This window comes from Pristiophorus japonicus, chromosome 17 (genome assembly GCF_044704955.1).
Source record: "Pristiophorus japonicus isolate sPriJap1 chromosome 17, sPriJap1.hap1, whole genome shotgun sequence".
NCBI classification, from domain to species: domain Eukaryota; kingdom Metazoa; phylum Chordata; class Chondrichthyes; family Pristiophoridae; genus Pristiophorus; species Pristiophorus japonicus.
The window spans coordinates 90,241,013-90,259,824 of NC_091993.1; the positions used below are offsets into that span (position 1 = coordinate 90,241,013).

Genomic DNA, 18,812 nt, shown 5'->3' on the forward strand with positions numbered 1-18,812 from the left:
GCCAAAGTTGTGCGCTAGCAGTTTTGATATACCGCTGAACAGCAGACCGCCATTGTGCAAGATGAAAAAAAGCAATATCACTTTAAATTGACCGTTCAGTGCACCTGTATTCTGAGTGAAAACCCGAGAAAAGCCTGTGTTGCCGCCCCAGAAACAGTGGTAAGTATGAAGACCCCTGCAAAAAAGTTAAAGTTTTTATTTTTAAATTATTTTTCAGCGATTCACTAGCTAAGTGTCTTGTAAATGTTTTGTGATTTTTTCTTTTTTCTTTTTTGCTATTTTTTTTGTGTTTTCCCCCTCCCAGGGCCTGTTTTTTTTTAAGTGGTAATTGGCCTTGGACTAAAGTTGGCGAGGATCGCGGTTTCCACCATGAATCCTTGGGCAATGCCAATTTTTACCGTCGGACACATTTTTTTGGCCAAATCAAACCTTTAAAAATTAGTGGTATTTGTTGGGAGCCATTTTTCCTTGAATATCATATCGCTAGGGAGCTACACCAAGACCCAGACAGCCTAGATTATAAAACTTTCTCTGTTAAGGGAGTTTTATAATTGGTTAATGAATGAAGGCAGAAGGAAAAGAGGTGGCGCATCACACAATCTCATTAATTTCATAGGAAGCACAAAACATTTGATGACATAAAAGAGTCAGCTATCAACTTGACAATAGTAAAACTGAACACAATTGGAGAACAAGAGTTATAATCATTAAAACATCACTTGCAGCACTTTTTCCTGCTAACCATATTCTTGCGAAAAATGCCCCAAAAAAGACCAATTTCTAGCCCTCAATATTTTTGGAATCTGAATCCAGAGTCTGCATTTGGATTTGTTTTAGGTTTCAATGATTTGGAGCAGAAAGTAATTCAAGTGTTATCAGAGCTAACACCTGAGTCGACTCCACACTGACTTGAATGAACAAAAGTTTGGTCAAGTTTGACCCAGCTTGAATCAATTCTCAAAGGATCTCAAAGTTCATCCCTTTAGACCATTGTAATTGGTGTTTATCTTCTGGAAAATATTAACCTTTAACCTGCTGAATAAACAGAAATTCCATATGGTGAGCAGGAAAAAGTGCTGCAAGTGATGCTTTAATGATTAAAACTCTTGTCCTCCAATTGTGTTCAGTTTTACTATTGTCAAGTTGATAGCTGACTCTTTTATGTCAGCAAATGTCTTGTGCTTCCTATGAAATTAATGAGATTGTGTGATGCGCCCACCTCTTTTCCTTCGGTCTTCATTCATTAACCAATCATTATAAAGCTCCATTAACAGAGAAAGTTTTATAATCTAGGCTGTCTGGGTCTTGGTGTAGCTCCCTAGAGATATGATATTCAAGGAAAAATGGCTCCCAACAATTCCACAACTTTTTTTTTAAACAGCAATTAAGAACAAAATGCCACATTGACTTTTATTGGCCATTAAGAACTCATTAAATGTAAGCTTTGGATATCCATTGAGGAAGCTGTTAAATAAGGTGCATTGTCCTTTATGACAAGTTAATTAGCTATATTTAATCCTTTTAATGTGGATTCTTAAATATGTGTATGAAGTGTTCGCTCTCTCCAAGTGCTTCAGTGTTTAATGAAAAATCTATTGAAAACAGTTGCTGAATTTTAGTTGTTCCCTAAGTAGAATCATCTACAAGCAAGATCCCTGTGTCATAAAATTGTGTGTAAACCCAAAATAAAAATTCCTCAAACCACAAGTGAACCCAATCTGCAAAAAGAATTCAGAGACTGCCGTGCCTTTAAGTGAATGACAATCCTAACCAGCCGGGTATTGTCTCTCATCAAGATGCAGAAAAGGAAAGGAAAGCAGAGCTGCCCACCCAGTCTCCAGTCTGTGGGTGAACTTCGGTCTAAAAGTAAGCGGGAGAGATACAGAATTCTGTCACTCTGCTTACTTTGCTAACTCCCCGGGATGTCAAAAGTGTTATTTGGCATGATTCTACTGACATATTGGCTAAATAAACCAAATATTTTTGTTCATTAATGCATAAAATTAATGAACTTAATGCAAAACACCTCACCACATAGGTGTAAAGTGGTACTATGTGATATGAGTTGTCACATTTGTCTGAAATTTCTCTTTATTATTTTAGCAAAGGAGTTAGCCCTGTAACAACTGTACAGGGTATTGGTGAGGTCACACCTGGAGTACTGCGTACAGTTTTGGTCTCCGTATTTAAGGAAGGATATACTTGCATTGAAGGTTGTTCAGAGAAGGTTCACTAGGTTGATTCCGGAGATGAGGGGGTTGACATGAGGATAGCTTGAGTCAGTTGGGCCTATATACATTGGAGTTCAGAAGAATGAGAGGTGATCTTATTGAAACTTATAAGATAATGAGGGGTCTCGACAAGGTGGATGCAGAGAGGATATTTCCACTCATAGGGGAAACTAAAACTAGGGGGCATAGTCTTAGAATAAGGGGCCGCCCATTTAAAACTGAGATGAAGAGAAATTTCTTCTCTCAGAGGGTTGTAAATCTTTGGAATTCTCTGTCCCAGAGAGCTGTGGAGGCTGGGTCATTGAATATATTTAAGACGGAGATAGACAGATTTTTGAGCGATAAGGGAATAAGGGGTTATGGGGAGCGGGCAGGGAAGTGGAGCTGAGTCCATGATCAGATCAGCCATGATCTTATTGAATGGCGGAGCAAGCTCGAGGGGCCAAATGGCCTACTCCTGCTCCTATTCCTTTTGTTCTTATGTTTAAAATAAATGCGTCAACATATCTGCTAAAACAGTGCAGAATGGAATTTCAATCTAATATATTACTCAGTTGTACATACATTTCATAGCCCATGTGTATAAAAAAAAACAACATATAGAAAAACAGATCTGGGAGCATGACAGAATTCTGCAACATCCTAATTCTTGATAGCAAAGATATTGCCAAAAATAAAAGGTTATTAAAAGCCTGAGATTTTGTTGGAGCCATAATGGTGTCAATTCACATTTCAGTTTAGATACACGCGCCTTTTACTGAGAATATTTACAATGGAACTTGCCAATGCACTTCTGGAAATCACTTGGGCTTGCCGAGGTCACCACTTCTTTGCTGGTTCTGTACTTAAGTTGTAATAAATAGAAGGGACAGCTTACAGCACAATAATCAAACTAGTTTTGACCATAGGAATTGTGTGACAAAAAAAGGTTTTTATTTAATATGAAGTTAATAGGATTTTTTGCTTTGGATCTATCATTCAAAAATATCTCTGGTGCCTTGGGATTGAGAGCAGATTGCTGAAGAGAGTTGCTGTGCTTGGACTTGAGCCAGCAATCTGTCCTCAATTCCAAAACATCACACAATGCTGTAACCTTTATTACTGTATTATCTCAGAGTTAAAGAATTCTGGAGACATGTGTGTGACATCCTCATAGCTACATCTGCTCAGATAATGTCAGTGCCCAAAAAACTAATAAATTATGAAAAGTGTAAAATTAAACAAACATTGTTGAGTGTTACTGGTTAACAAATTATATTGTCCTATTGAAAATTTCCTTGGACGTTATGAATGTTCTTTCCTGTCATATTTTATTCATAAAATTGATTCCAGTTGCTCTTGTTGAAAACAAGCACATGTGGTAATCAACTGCTGTTTCAAGGATGTTTATTCGCTTCACTGAGTATTCTATTTTCCATAGACTAATTCTACCAGTCTAAAAACTGTATGCTCTGCTGAACACAACTACTGGCCATAAGATATTGAAGACTACAGTAAAGAAAACAATTGTATTTTGAGTAAAGCACAAATTTACCTCATATTTATAATACATTATAGAACTAAGGACAGAGTTTGTAGTATACAAGTTGGATTGTTGGATTAGTTACTGAACCGTCAAGTCATGGAGTTCTGCTACTCTACAAAAGCACTTTACAGTAGCCTATATTATATTTCCTCAGGAACTGGTGTCCGCCTTGGCCCGGTGGCTGAGTCAGAAGGTTGTGGGTTCAAGTCCTACTCCAGAAAGTACCTCTCAAACCCACGACCTCTAACACCTAGAAAGACAAGGACAGCAGGCGCGTGGGAACACCACCACCTCCAAATTCCTCTCCAAGTTACGCATCATCCTGACTTGGAAATGTATCGCCATTCCTTCATCATCGCTGGGTCAAAATCCTGGAACTCCCTCCCTAACAGCACTGTGGGAGTAACTTCACCACACAGGCTGCAGTGGTTCAAGAAGGTGGCTCACCATCACCTTCTCAAGCAATTAGGGATGGGCAATAAACGCTGGCCTCGCCAGCGGCACCCTCATCCTGTGAAGGAATTTTTAAAAACTTGAGCACATACTCGAGCTGATACTTCAGTACAGTATTGAGGAAGTGCTGCACTGTCAGAGGTGCTATCCTTCAGATGCGACGTTAAACCAAGGCACTGTCTGCCCTCTCGGGTAAAAGATCCCATAGCACTATTTTGAGGAAGAGCAGGTGTCTTAGCTAATATTTATCTCTCAACCAACATCACTGAATCAGATTATTTGGTCATTATCTCATTGCTGTTTGTGTGCAAATTGGCTGCCACATTTCCAACATTACAACAGTGACTACACTTCAAAAGTACTTCATTGGCTGTAAAGCGCTTTTGGACATCCTGAGGCCGTGAAAGGCATTAAATAAATGCAAGTTATTTCCTTATTTCTATTAAATGTCAGCAATAATGAAGTAGGATCAAGATTCCTAAATAAAGAATTGGCATCACAGTATTTTAATGTATTGACCGTGCAAGCCCAGGTTTTCAGTAATGGGGTGTACAGATTCACTAAAGAAAAGTGGATAAATGTGTGTTGTGCGGGATTAGATTTAGTAAAGGAAGAATGGAGAAATTAACCCTTCTTGCTCCCTGCCCTGCACTTCCACACATATTTATGAAATACTCCAGGATATAGTATTTTCATGCTCAAATGGCCTTATTTCTCCACTTGAAAGTGAATAATGTCTTTAAAATTTTTATGCGCTAAGTTCTAACCCCCTCATTTGGAATCACTATGTTCATATTGGTTCCTGAGCTAGGCACTGAAATACAACAGCTGGGCACTCACTTCACGGCCAGCGTCAACCATAACTCAACTCAAACCAATGAAAAATGTCTCTCAATCATTGGGGTACATTCACAGTAGCATGAATTTTACACTTGTTTTAATGTACTTAAAGGCTACGTTGGAGAAAACGTCAAGAAAATTATTCCCTATAAAATATAGATTTGTGTTTTAATCCCCATACTATCACCGTAAAAAATAAGAATTGTGGTATAAATATATTGCTCTAGACTGAATTATTTTCAATTGTTAGACGGCAGCCTACTGGGGTGAAAGATGTGGGTAGTGTGAAAGGAATTGTCACCTTTGAAAGTCTGTATCCTGCAGTATGTTTAAGTACCTAAAACGGGCTATAAAAGCTGTACTTGGCTTCATTGCTTTTCATAGATTCATACTGCACAGATGGAAGCCACTCGGCCTGTGCCGGCTCTTTGAAAGACATTTCCAATTAGTCCCATTCCCCTGCTCTTTCCCCATTGCCCAGCAGATTTTTCCTTTTCAAGTAAATATCCAATTGCCTTTTGAAAGTTACTATTGAATCTGCTTCCACCACCCTTTCAGCCAATGTATTCCAGATCATAAGACCTCTCTGCATAAAAACGTTTCTCCTCATGTCTCCCCTAGTTCTTTTGCCAATTATCTCAAGCCTTAGGGGAACCACATTAGCAAATGGAGGTAAATATGCCCCAATTGCACAAATTAACAACTCCTTGAAATAGCAGAAAATAGAGTACTTGTTTGTTATCAGCCCAGTGATATACTCTATACATAAGACTAACTTTTTAGTTCTTATTCACATTTTACTTCAATTACTGTAGTTAAAAAATGACAGTTCTCTTTCTTTTTTTACTTTTTTTTAAACTTTTAAATACACTTTTAAAAAAACATGATATAAAAACATTATTCTTCAGAAAGATCTACATTTGAAATATTAACCATTTTTTCAGATGGTGACAAGACCTATTAAATTTTTCTAGTATTTTTACTTAAAAAAAAATACATATATTTGGGTGCATTTGTAGAGGAAACCTTCAGATAAAGGTCACTTGTGGGCTTCTGGTAAGCCTTTAAGTGGAAAAATATAACCAATGTTACACAATATATCTTTTATAGATGATTCCAGTTATCAATTTGTCTCAAACTCGGTCAATAGTTAATCTTGAAGAACTTCCTCGGTCTTCAACAGTGTCACAAGATTCTGGAATGCAGTAGAAGGCCGATCATCATCCACAATGGACAATACATGTTTATGGCCCATGAAATACTTTGATAGCACTGTAGATCATTATAGGAAAAACATAAAGTAGGATATGAGATTTGTGATCCTTTAGTGCCCATGGGCACCTGACTTCTAAAATTCCAGAAAGATTATGTGAGCTCGTAGTTAATTGAACACACGTTAGTCAGAATTTGAGGCTCTTAGAATACCCGGGATAGAAAACGCTGGGAATGGGAAATACTCTGAATCAAATGGTGCTAGTCACAGGTGCTGTGATGCCATATTTTTGGTCATTTTTTCCATTTTTTTTACACCAGATGAAAGAAAGAAAAATAATTCCAAGAGATCTAAAGAGTTAAGTCGCCGCAAATGTATCCTCACTATAGAGTTGCCTAATTATCATATATAGTTAGTGAAGTGAGAAATAAAGTACTATGGTATTGTGGCCTACAGCAGTGCTGTTAATGAGAGCGACATGTCGGCATACATTGTTGAACAAATATTTCACTCTGTGACATAGAACAGCTAAGACAAATTATTCCTGATAGCTTTGAAGTAAACAGTTTTTACAGGTGGGGTGAGAACAGATGCGAAAATTGACATAAAGCAATGAACTCTATGAAATTCCTTGCGCCTTTTATGATGGAAAGTCAGACAGCCAATTGTAGAATGTAGCAGGTTTTTCCATATTATTTGGCTACAGTGTGATATCCTTTTTAACAGACTTTTATTTTGTATAAACAAGGAAGACAATGTTCTGGCGTCAGTGCAGCTTGAGCTGTTATCAGAGCTTGTTTTAATTATCTTTTTCTGGAAACTATTAGGAGAAGGAAGATATTTTAAAAAGGATTTTTGCTGTATGAATTTCCTTATAATAATGTCATCTGAAGAGGATCCCTTATGTTATTAAGATACCATGATACCAGTCCTGTCTCTGCATTTCTGTTATTAAAATTAGGAATTGCAGATAAGTGCCCCTGATGGGCTAGTGGGTAAAGTGTTGACCTGATGTAGTACTAAACAATACAGAGTTGGAAGTTCATGTTTGCATTCCCAGTCTGTACTGAGTTAGCTGGCCTCAGCCGGTGCAGGAGTTAAGGCTATACAATTAGCCTCACTCAGAACACTGCATCCAGGTAACTTAGTAACATCCCATCCGAATCATTTTGCAGCAACCTGAATAGGTGATTCTTGTTCATCTAGGCCAAATTCAGTGCATCTTTCTAGTTAAGAACTATGATTGATATATTTGGGAAACAATCAACACATTTGCAGTTGTTGTACTACTGCAGATGTTAAATCTAATCTTACATTGGTTTTAATTCATAATATAATATGTTGCATTTACACTAAAATTGTAATGCCGGAAGATGGAATCGCAGCCCGCTTCATTCCAGAATGAGGTCAGGCCCTGACTCCTGATTGACATGACGACTTCTTAGCATTGGCAGCAACACTGTAAACGTAATGTACCTGCAGCCTCAAAATCATAACATCTGTAGTCCTGGTTTAGTAAAGAGAGTTGGCATTTTTTCTACACTCATCATCATTGCAGTCCTAAATTGCAGGACTATTCTTTATAAAATAGTCCACAAATAGTACACAGTAGTAACTTGCTAATAATCAATATATATAAATATTCCTAAAATAATGCTGAAGAATTCCAAGATATAACATGGTTATAATTAGTACTAATAATAACTGCATTATGATGGTAAAGCTTCAACTATTTTAAGCTTCATGTGAGGTAGGCCAGAAAAGCTCCAACTGTGATAACTGATAGGTCTCAGAAATCATGTGAAGTAATAATTACCGTCACACATAGTATTAGAGCCTGCCACTCAAAACACCATTTTAATGACCTGAAATCATGTGCGTTCTTCAATTTTGTTTTCTCTACTGAAAGCAATCTGATCTCCCTGCAGCAATGCATCATTTCACTGTTGTCCTATTTGATCATAAGAATGCAAGAGGTGTGAGTTCTTTTTAGTGCTGATAGACTTGGATGCAGTACTGCAAATGAAGTCTAAGTTACCCATTTTGGCACATTGGTAATGTTCCTTTGAACTTATATTCGGTGTTTTGAGTCGGAGTGGCCTATAAAAGGCCCAGCGGGTGTTTCACAGGCAGCGGCAGTTGGCGAGAGGCGGGAGCAGCGTCGGAGCGGCCTATAAAAGACCCAGCGGGTGTTCCACAGGCAGCGGCAGTTGGTGAGAGGCGGGAGCAGCGTCGGAGCGGCCTATAAAAGGCCCAGCGGGTGTTCCACAGGCAGCGGCAGTTGGTGAGAGGCGGGAGCAGCGTCGGAGCGGCCTATAAAAGGCCCAGCGGGTGTTCCACAGGCAGCGGCAGTTGGTGAGAGGCGGGAGCAGCGTCGGAGCGGCCTATAAAAGGCCCAGCAGTGCAGCTACAGCGGGGAGAGAAGGCAAAAAAGAAGTAGAAAGGAATCAAAAGGTGACGTCACAGCCAAGGGGGTAAGTGATTGGCTGGTGATTGGTGAGTAGCTTGTCTTTTTATTTTTTATATCAGTAAGTAAACTGTAACATTGTTGTTGCCAATTTAAGTGTATCTAAGGGTTAAGTCATGGCAGGAGAGCTCGGTTACGTGTTATGCTCCTCCTGTATCATGTGGGAACTCAGGGACACTTCCGGTGTCCCTGATGACTACGTGTGTGGGAAGTGTATCTGCCTGCAGCTCCTGACGGACCGCGTTGTGGAATTGGAGCTGAGGGTGGATTCACTCTGGAGCATCCACGATGCTGAGAATGACATGAGTAGCACATGTAGCGAGTTGGTCTTACCACAGGAGAAGGGTCCACAGCCAGCCAGGGAATGGAAGACCAGCAGGAAGAGCAGTGCAAGGAAGGTGGTGCAGGGGTCCCCTGTGGTCATCCCCCTGCAAAACAGATACACTGCTTTGAGTGCTGTTGAGGGGGATGACTCATCAGGGGAGGGCAGCAGCAGCCACATTCATGGCACCGTGGCTGGCTCTGTTGCACAGGAGGGCAGGAAAAAGAGTGGGAGAGTGATAGTGATAGGGGATTCAATCGTAAGGGGAATAGATAGGCGTTTCTGCGGCCGCAACCAAGACTCCAGGATGGTATGTTGCCTCCCTGGTGCAAGGGTCAAGGATGTCTCAGAGTGGGTGCAGGACATTCTAAAAAGGGAGGGAGAACAGCCAGTTGTCGTGGTGCACATTGGTACCAACGACATAGGTTAAAAAAAAGGGATGAGGTCCTACGAGACGAATTTAAGGAGCTAGGAGCTAAATTAAAAAGTAGGACCTCAAAAGTAGTAATCTCGGGATTGCTACCAGTGCCACGTGCTAGTCAGAGTAGGAATCGCAGGATAGCACAGATGAATACGTGGCTTGAGCAGTGGTGCAGCAGGGAGGGATTCAAATTCCTGGGGTATTGGAACAGGTTCTGGGGGAGGTGGGACCAGTACAAACCGGACGGTCTGCACCTGGGCAGGACCGGAACCAATGTCTTAGGGGGAGTGTTTGCTAGTGCTGTTGGGGAGGAGTTAAACTAATATGGCAGGGGGATGGGAACTAATGCAGGGAGACAGAGGGAAACAAAAAGGAGACAAAAGCAAAAGACAGAAAGGAGATGAGTAAAAATGGAAGGCAGAGAAACCCAAGGCAAGAAATAAAAAGGGCCACTGAATATAAAGGGGTTGCAGGAGGGGTCAAAACTAAAAATCATGGTTTAAAAACTAGGATGAAAACACTCTACCTAAATGCACGCAGCATTCGAAATAAAGTAAATGAGTTGACGGCACAAATCATTACAAATGGGTATGATTTGGTGGCCATTACAGAAACATGGTTGCAGGGTGGCCAAGCCTGGGAATTAAACATACAGGGGTATCTGACGATTCAGAAAGATAGACAAGAAGGGAAAGGAGGTGGGGCAGCTCTGTTAATAAAGGATGATATCAGGGCAGTTGTGAGGGATGATATTGGCTCCAATGAACAAAATGTTGAATCATTGTGGGTGGAGATTAGAGATAGTAAGGGGAAAAAGTCACTGGTGGGCATAGTTTATAGGCCCCCAAATAATAACTTCATGGTGGGGCGGGCAATAATCAAGGGAATAATGGAGGCATGTGAAAAGGAACGGCAGTAGTCATTGGGGATTTTAACCTACATATCAATTGGTCAAATCAAATCGCACGGGGTAGCCTGGAGGAGAAATTCATAGAATGCATACGGGATTGTTTCTTAGAACAGTATGTAACAGGACCTACAAGGGAGCAAGCCATCTTAGATCTGGTCCTGTGTAATGAGACAGGAATAATAAACGATCTCCTCATAAAAGATCCTCTCGGAATGAGTGATCACAGTATGGTTGAATTTGTAATACAGATTGAGGGTGAGAAAGTTGTGTCAGAAACGAGCATACGATGCTTAAACAAAGGGGACTACAGTGGGATGAGGGCAGACTTGGCTTAAGTAGACTGGAAACAAGGACTAAATGGTGGCACAATTGAGGAACAGTGGAGGACTTTTAAGGAGCTCTTTCATAGTGCGCAACAAAAATATATTCCAGTGAAAAAGAAGGGCGGCAAGAGAAGGGATAACCAGCCGTGGATAACCAAGGAAATAAAGGAGAGTATCAAATCAAAGACCAATGCATATAAGGTGGCCAAGGTTAATGGGAAACTAGAGGATTGGGAAAATTTTAAGCAACAGCAAAGAATGACTAAAAAAGCAATAAAGAAAGGGAAGATAGATTACGAAGGTAAACTTGCGCAAAACATAAAAACAGATAGTAAAAGCTTTTACAGATATATAAAACGGAAAAGAGTGACTAAAGTAAATGTTGGTTCCTTAGAAGATGAGAAGGGGATTTAATAATGGGAAATGTGGAAATGGCTGAGACCTTAAACAATTATTTTGCTTCGGTCTTCACAGTGGAAGACACAAAAACCATGCCAAAAATTGCAGGCCACAGGAATGTGGGAAGGGAGGACCTTGAGACAATCACTATCACTAGGGGGATAGTGCTGGACAGGCTAATGGGACTCAAGATAGACAAGTACCCTGGTCCTGATGAAATGCATCCCAGGGTATTAAAAGAGATGGCGGAAGTTATAGCAGATGCATTCGTTATAATCTACCAAAATTCTCTGGACTCTGGGGAGGTACCAGCGGATTAGAAAGCAGCTAATGTAACGCCTCTGTTTAAAAAAGGGGGCAGACAAAAGGCAGGTAACTATAGGCTGGTTAGTTTAACATCTGTAGTGGGGAAAATGCTTGGAACTATCATTAAGGAAGAAATAACGAGACATCTAGATAGGAATAATGCAATCAAACAGACGCAGCATGGGTTCATGAATGGGTAATCATGTTTAACTAATTTACTGGAATTCTTTGAGGATATAACGAGCATGGTGGATAGAGGTGTACCGATGGATGTGGTGTATTTAGATTTCCAAAAGGCATTCGATAAGGTGCCACACAAAAGGTTACTGCAGAAGATAGAGGTACGCGGCGTCAGAGGAAATGTATTAGCATGGATAGAGAATTGGCTGGCGAACAGAAAGCAGAGAGTCGGGATAAATGGGTCCTTTTTGGGTTGGAAATCGGTGGTTAGTGGTGTGCCACAGGGATCGGTGCTGGGACCACAACTGTTTACAATATACATAGATGACCTGGAAGAGGGGACAGAGTGTAGTGCAACAAAATTTGCAGATGACACTAAGATTAGTGGGAAAGCGGGTTGTGTAGAGGACTCAGAGAGGCTGCAAGGAGATTTGAATAGGTTAAGCGAATGGGCTAAGGTTTGGCAGATGGAATACAATGTCGGAAAGTGTGAGGTCATCCACCTTGGGAAAAAAAACAGTAAAAGGGAATATTATTTGAGTGGGGAGAAATTACAACATGCTGAGGTGCAGAGGGACCTGGGGGTCCTTGTGCATGAATCCCAAAAGGTTAGTTTGCAGATGCAGCAGGTAATCAGGAAGGCGAATGGAATGTTGGCCTTCATTGCGAAAGGGATGGAGTACAAAAGCAGGGAGGTGTTGCTGCAACTGTATAGGGTATTGGTAAGGCCGCACCTGGAGTACTGCGTGCAGTTTTGGTCACCTTACTTAAGGAAGGATATACTAGCTTTGGAAGGGGTACAGAGACGATTCACTAGGCTGATTCCGGAAATGAGGGGGTTACCTTATGATGATAGATTGAGTAGACTGGGTCTTTACTCGTTGGAGTTCAGAAGGATGAGGGGTGAACTTATAGAAACATTTAAAATCATGAAAGGGATATACAAGATAGAGGCAGAGAGGTTGTTTCCACTGGTAGGGGAGACTAGAACTAGGGGGCACAGCCTCAAAATATGGAGGAGACAATTTAAAACCGAGTTGAGAAGGAATTTCTTCTCCCAGAGGGTTGTGAATCTGTGGAATTCTCTGCCCAAGGAAGCAGTTGAGGCTAGCTCATTGAATGTGTTCAAGTCACAGATAGATAGATTTTTAACCAATAAGGGAATTAAGGGTTACGGGGAGAGGGCGGGTAAGTGGAGCTGAGTCCACGGCCAGATCAGCCATGATCTTATTGAATGGTGGAGCAGGCTCGAGGGGCTAGATGGCCCACTCCTGTTCCTAATTCTTATGTTCTTATGAGTTCATATGGAGCACGTATACAGTTCATACACCAGGACGCCACCGATAATGATGAAAGTGCTCCTCAATGGCATCCCAGTATCAATGGAGCTAGACACGGGGGCGAGCCAGTCCCTGATTGGTATCAAACAGTTCGAAAACTTGTGGGCGTCCAATGCCAGGAGGCCAAAATTATCACCGATTGATGCACAGCTACGGACTTACACAAAGCAGATCATTCCGGTGCTAGGCAGCGCCACGGTAGTCGTGACCCACAAAGATTCGGAGAACAGGTTGCCATTCTGGATTGTCCCAGGGGACGGTCCCGCACTACTTGGGAGGAGTTGGCTTACTGTCATGAACTGGAAATGGGGCGATGGCAATGCAATTTCCTCTGTGGAGCGAGTATCATGCTCACAGATCCTGGACAAATTTGACTCATTATTTCAATCCGGCATCGGCACTTTCATGGGGGCCAAGGTAGTGATTCACATAAACCCGGACGCCAGGCCAGTACACCATAAGGCCAGAGCGATGCCGTACATGATGCAGGAAAAAATAGAAGGCGAATTGGACCGCCTGCTGAGGGAAGGCATCATCTCGCCAGTCGAATTCAGTGACTGGGCGAGTCCGATTGAGCCGGTGTTCAAGGCAGATGGTTCGATCTGGATATGTGGTGATTACAAGGCCACCATCAATCGGGTGTCACTCCAAGACCAGTACCCGCTACCAAGAGCGGAGGACCTCTTTGCGAAGGACCTATCAGGTGGCAAACTTTTTTCAAAATTGGACCTGACCTCAGCTTACATGGCCCAGGAGCTGGCGAGTGAGTCGAAGAAGCTGACCACCATCACGACACACAAGGGGTTGTTTGAGTACAACAGATGTCCATTCGGGATTCACTCAGCCGCCGCGATCTTCCAACGAAATATGGAAAGCCTCCTCAAGTCGATTCCAGGGACGGTGGTTTTTCAGGATGACATCCTCATCACGGGTTACGATACTGAAGAACACCTCCACAACCTGGAGGAGGTGCTACGCAGACTGGACCGGGTAGGGCTGCGACTGAAAAAGGCGAAGTACGTCTTCCTAGGTCCAGAGGTAGAATTTCTGGGGATGAGGATGGCAGCAGACGGGATCAGCCCTACTGCGTCCAAGACGGAAGCGATCCAGAGAACACCCAGACCCGGTAACACGACGGAGCTGCGTTCGTTCCTGGGGCTCCTGAACTATTTTGGTAATTTTCTTCCCAAATTGAGCACGCTGCTAGAGCCGCTATACGTGCTCCTATGCAAAGGTCGCGATTGGGTCTGGGGGCACAGCCAGGAAATGGCTTTTAATAGAGCACGCAATTTGTTGTGTTCCAACAATCTGTTAACACTATACGACCCATATAAGAAACTTGTGTTAACGTGCGATGCGTCATCCTATGGTGTCGGGTGTGTGTTGCAGTATGTGAATGCCAATGGTCAGTTACAGCTGGTAACTTATGCCTCCAGGAGTCTGTCCCAGGCAGAAAGGGGTTACGGGATGGTAGAAAAGGAGGCGCTCGCATGTGTATATGCTGTAAAGAAAATGCACCAGTATCTGTTTGGCAGGAAATTTGAGCTGGAGACAGATCACAAACCCCTAACATCCCTTTTGGTCGACAACAAGGCCATAAATGCAAATGCGCCGGCCCGCATACAGAGGTGGGCACTTACATTAGCTGCCTATGACTACACAATTCGGCACAGACTGGGCACCGAAAACTGCGCCGATGCACTCAGCAGGCTCCCACTAGCCACCACTGAAGGGGCTACCAAGCATGCTGCTGAGATGGTCATGGCTGTTGAAGCTTTCGGAAGCGAAGGCTCACCTGTGACAGCCTGTCAGATTAAAGTCTGGATAAATAGAGACCTGCTATTGTCTCTAGTCAAGAAATGTGTCCTGAATGGGGACTGGGCAGCTACGTACAGGGCATGCCCTGAGGAATTTAAACCATTTCACAGGCGCAGCGATGAACTCTCGATTCAGGCCGATTGCCTACTGTGGGGAAACCGCGTAGTCATGGCCCAGATGGGCAGAGAGGTGTTCATCAGAGAACTCCACAATGAGCACCCGGGCATTGTCATGATAAAGGCAATTGCCAGGTCACACGTTTGGTGGCCATGGATAGACACAGACCTGGAACTTTGTGTTCGCAGGTGCAACACGTGTGCCCAGCTGGGCAATGCGCCCAGGGAAGCCCCCCTTAGCCCCTGGCCATGGCCCGCCAAGCCTTGGTCACTCATCCATGTGGACTACGCAGGCCCTTTCATGGGAAAAATGTTTTTGGTTGTCGTAAACGCCTACTCCAAATGGATTGAGTGTGACATTTTAAATTCAAGCACATCCTCTGCCACGGTAGAAAGTCTACGGGCAATGTTCGCAGCCCACGGACTACCAGACGCCTTGGTCAGCGACAATGGCCTGTGCTTCACAAGCACTGAATTTCAGGACTTCATGGCAGGCAATGGAATTAACCATGTCAGAACGGCACCGTTCAAGTCGGCCTCAAACAGCCAGGCAGAACGAGCAGTGCAGATAATCAAACAGGGGATGCTCAGAATCCAAGGGGGTTCCCTACAAAGACGCTTATCACGCCTCCTGTTGGCCTATCGATCCCGACCACACTCGCTCACAGGGGTTCCACCCGCAGAGCTGCTGATGAAAAGGACGCTCAAAACCAGGTTATCCCTTATATACCCCACCATGAAAGAAATTGTCGAGAGCAGGCGCCAGCCACAATATGACTACCATGATAGGAATGCGAGGGCGCGATGCATTGATTTAAATGTTCCTGTTTTTGTCCTCAACTACGCTGCAGGGCCCAAATGGCTCGCAGGCACTGTGATTGCCAAAGAGGGAAATAGGATTCTGGTAATTAAACTTACCAATGGACAAATCTGCTGCAAACACGTGGATCAAACAAAAAGGAGGTTCAGCAACCTCATAGAAGAAGCAGAGGAAGAACACGATGTAGAGTTCACTCCACCACAGGTGACCGAACACCGGAACCAAAGGGAGGAGAGCCCAGTCACTGTGGGCAGTCCAGACAGGCCTGAGGCACCGCAAACAGCAGACACTCAGGCCAGCGCCCAACAACTGGAGCCTCAACTCAGGCGCTCTACAAGAGAGCGTAAACCACCAGAGAGACTTAACCTGTGATCCCAATAAGACTTTGTGGGGGAGGTGATGTCATGTATTCAACCAGCAATGTAACCCATGTATAATCTGATCTAAGTTATACACTGTGAGAACAATGATCACTAGGTGGGAGGGGAAAGGGGAAGCTCCACCCACCTTCATCACTTTGCATGCTGAGAAATAAAGGACAGGTCACAGACTAACCTTCTCTCAAGCATGGGCCCCGTGTGCATTTATACTGTATAGTAAGGATCTATCAATTTGCATGGTGATCTAGCATTGCAAAAGAAAGATTTACCAATAGCTATTTCCAAAGTAAAAAAAAAAGGAAGGCTTGCATTTATATAGTACCTTTCACAACCTCAGGACGTCCCAAATGCTTTACTTTTGAAGTGTAGTCACTATTTTAATGTAGGAAAGGACATCCTCAGGCAAATATTGATCCAAGGTGCTATGCTTTTATATTGTAGACATTACACTTTCGGACATTAATGAAAAATCCTTTCACCTCTCCAGAATTGAAATGCTAATTTTATAAAGCAAATATTATAGTCGACCTCAAAATGGGAGAAGAGGATTTGGGGTGCTTTACTTAGCCTGGGTATTCTAAAATGTCTCCTGTCATGAATATTCATCACTAATTATTGGTTATGTAATTGTGTATAAATCTGTTTTCAAAATATTATGCAATTTGTTGCAGTCTGGTTAAGGTTAACCTGCACACCTTTTTCTAGGACAAAGTAGTACATTTCTGGCAATGCACTTTGCATTGCTGTTGCTACCAATTGGTTATTTTCACAGTGAATTAATTCCACATGATAATGTTCTTGTTTTTCTTGCAGACGGTTGTCTGGGAATCACCTAGCTCAGATCCCTACGCAGGCTTTTGCTGGCCTCTACAATCTGAAAGTCCTGTAAGTATCAGTAGTTCACGTCGCACCAAAATATCTGTGTTATTGTAAACAATACAAAAATTAATATTACCTTCTGAAATCTTCAGTCAGATTCAACATGGGATGCTGAATGGAGGACAGGATTCAGAATCCATTGCAGTGGGTCAGAAGACCATGATACTATTTGCCTTTGTATAATGCTTTATCACATCAGAACATCTCAAAGTGCTTAATGTGAGCATAGTCAATAGTTTTTGTTCTTATTATTAAGCAAAAGAATCAAGAAAAGTGTATGTATGATGTGAGCTGACTAGAAAAACACCGTTTTTGTACCAACTTTTTTATGACAAACATTACACATTAACCAACCTTTGTATCGGTCACAGTTCCTTATTCGAACTGTACCTTCTAAAATTAATTCTGTTAGAAGCTACTAATATTGATCATGAATTGTTTCTAAAATAATTTGATGATGTTTCAGATACTGAGGTACGTTTGGCTAACAGTTGACACTACACTTATTAGGAACAAGGACAAGACATTTTTACATTGAAATTCGTGCCTTGTAATGAGCTTATTTTTTGTAAGACTGTTTGAAAGATGTCATATTATTGTTAGCACTTGGATTAAGATGTATAAGGATGTCCTTTGTATTCAGAACAAAGAAATGCTGTGGACTCTTCCACATAGTCAGTTAAACCTCAGATTATAAAAGTATTTGAGGCATACCTCTACTTCACTGATCATTTGAACAGTTCAGTAGGTTAAATAATGAATGTTACAGAATAGTTAAAGTCTTAGGGGCAGAAATTGCCCTCCACTAGAAATGGGGCGCACCTACTGTTTGTTGTGTTCTGGCTGCCGCAATGGATGCAAAATTCAGCTCTTTGTCTTTTTTTCGAACGGGGCGGATATTGTCATAATGGGGGTGGAAGTGTGGGCAAGACGGATTGACCATCACTAGCAGGGCGGAAGTGGGTGTGGGACGGTGTAGCTGCCGCAGACAGTCATCAGCGCCAGGCTGGTGATGTCATCGCGCTGGTGCGTCACCACATCTTCCCCCCTTCAGTTAAAGGGGAGGGCCGCTGCGAATTCTGCGTTTATTTAAGTTAGGTTCACTGGGCCACCAGGGAGGGTATCGGCCGGGCCAGCGGCCTGGCACCCAAGAGGCCTGTTGGCGGCCCGGCCAAACCCGGGGGCATAATTGTCAGGCCAACCTGGCAGTCGGCCTACAATAAAAAAATAAAATGGCATTGCCGGCAGTGCCACCTCCCCTTTAAAGAAGACCATATCGCCGACCAACAAGGAGTGCACTGACACAAAAAGCTGTCTGGAGCACCGGACGGCGGTCGGAGGAGGTGAATTTCGCTTCCAGGGTGGGACATTGGTGGTGCGTGCTCTGATGATGCACTTAGAAGACTTCAGCAGCAGCGGAGTGGGGTGGTAATGGTCATCGCATGAAAAACGCTTGAGGGAAATTGCGCAAATGACGGACATTCCACGAAAAATCAGCAGCCATTCCGCAACAAGTGGCCAGCGGCCTTCGTGAAAGGGCCAATTTTGGCCCCTTAGTACCATATAGGTTTATACTATAGACCAGTTTTGACACTGGCACAATTTGACACAAAAAGTATATTCAATAAAGAAATGTTTTGAGATATGTTGCAAGAATTGCACTTCCCCCTCAACTCCAGGCAATCTTGTGCAGATCATAGCTGGGGAAGCAGAAACATCAGCAGTTTCAGATCTAACAGCCAAACCATCCAATAATCAGTCATGATGCAGAATGAATGCTTCACAATTTTAGCCCTTGCTTCCCATCTTTAAAGACAGATCCCATATTCTAATAGTTCAGTGACACTTGAATTTGTCTTAATTCTATAA

The 18,812-nt window shown here is 42.6% G+C and overlaps 1 protein-coding gene across 2 annotated transcripts in view; it reads left to right on the forward strand.

Moving 5' to 3' along the window:
* LOC139227850 (leucine-rich repeat-containing G-protein coupled receptor 6) overlaps positions 1–18,812 on the forward strand; it is a 158,515-nt gene that overhangs the window by 33,305 nt on the left and 106,398 nt on the right. For both annotated transcript variants that reach the window (XM_070858932.1, XM_070858933.1), the window contains exon 2: positions 16,878–16,949. The gene's annotated coding sequence lies outside the window, so the exon portion shown is untranslated. The remainder of the gene's footprint in view (positions 1–16,877; positions 16,950–18,812) is intronic.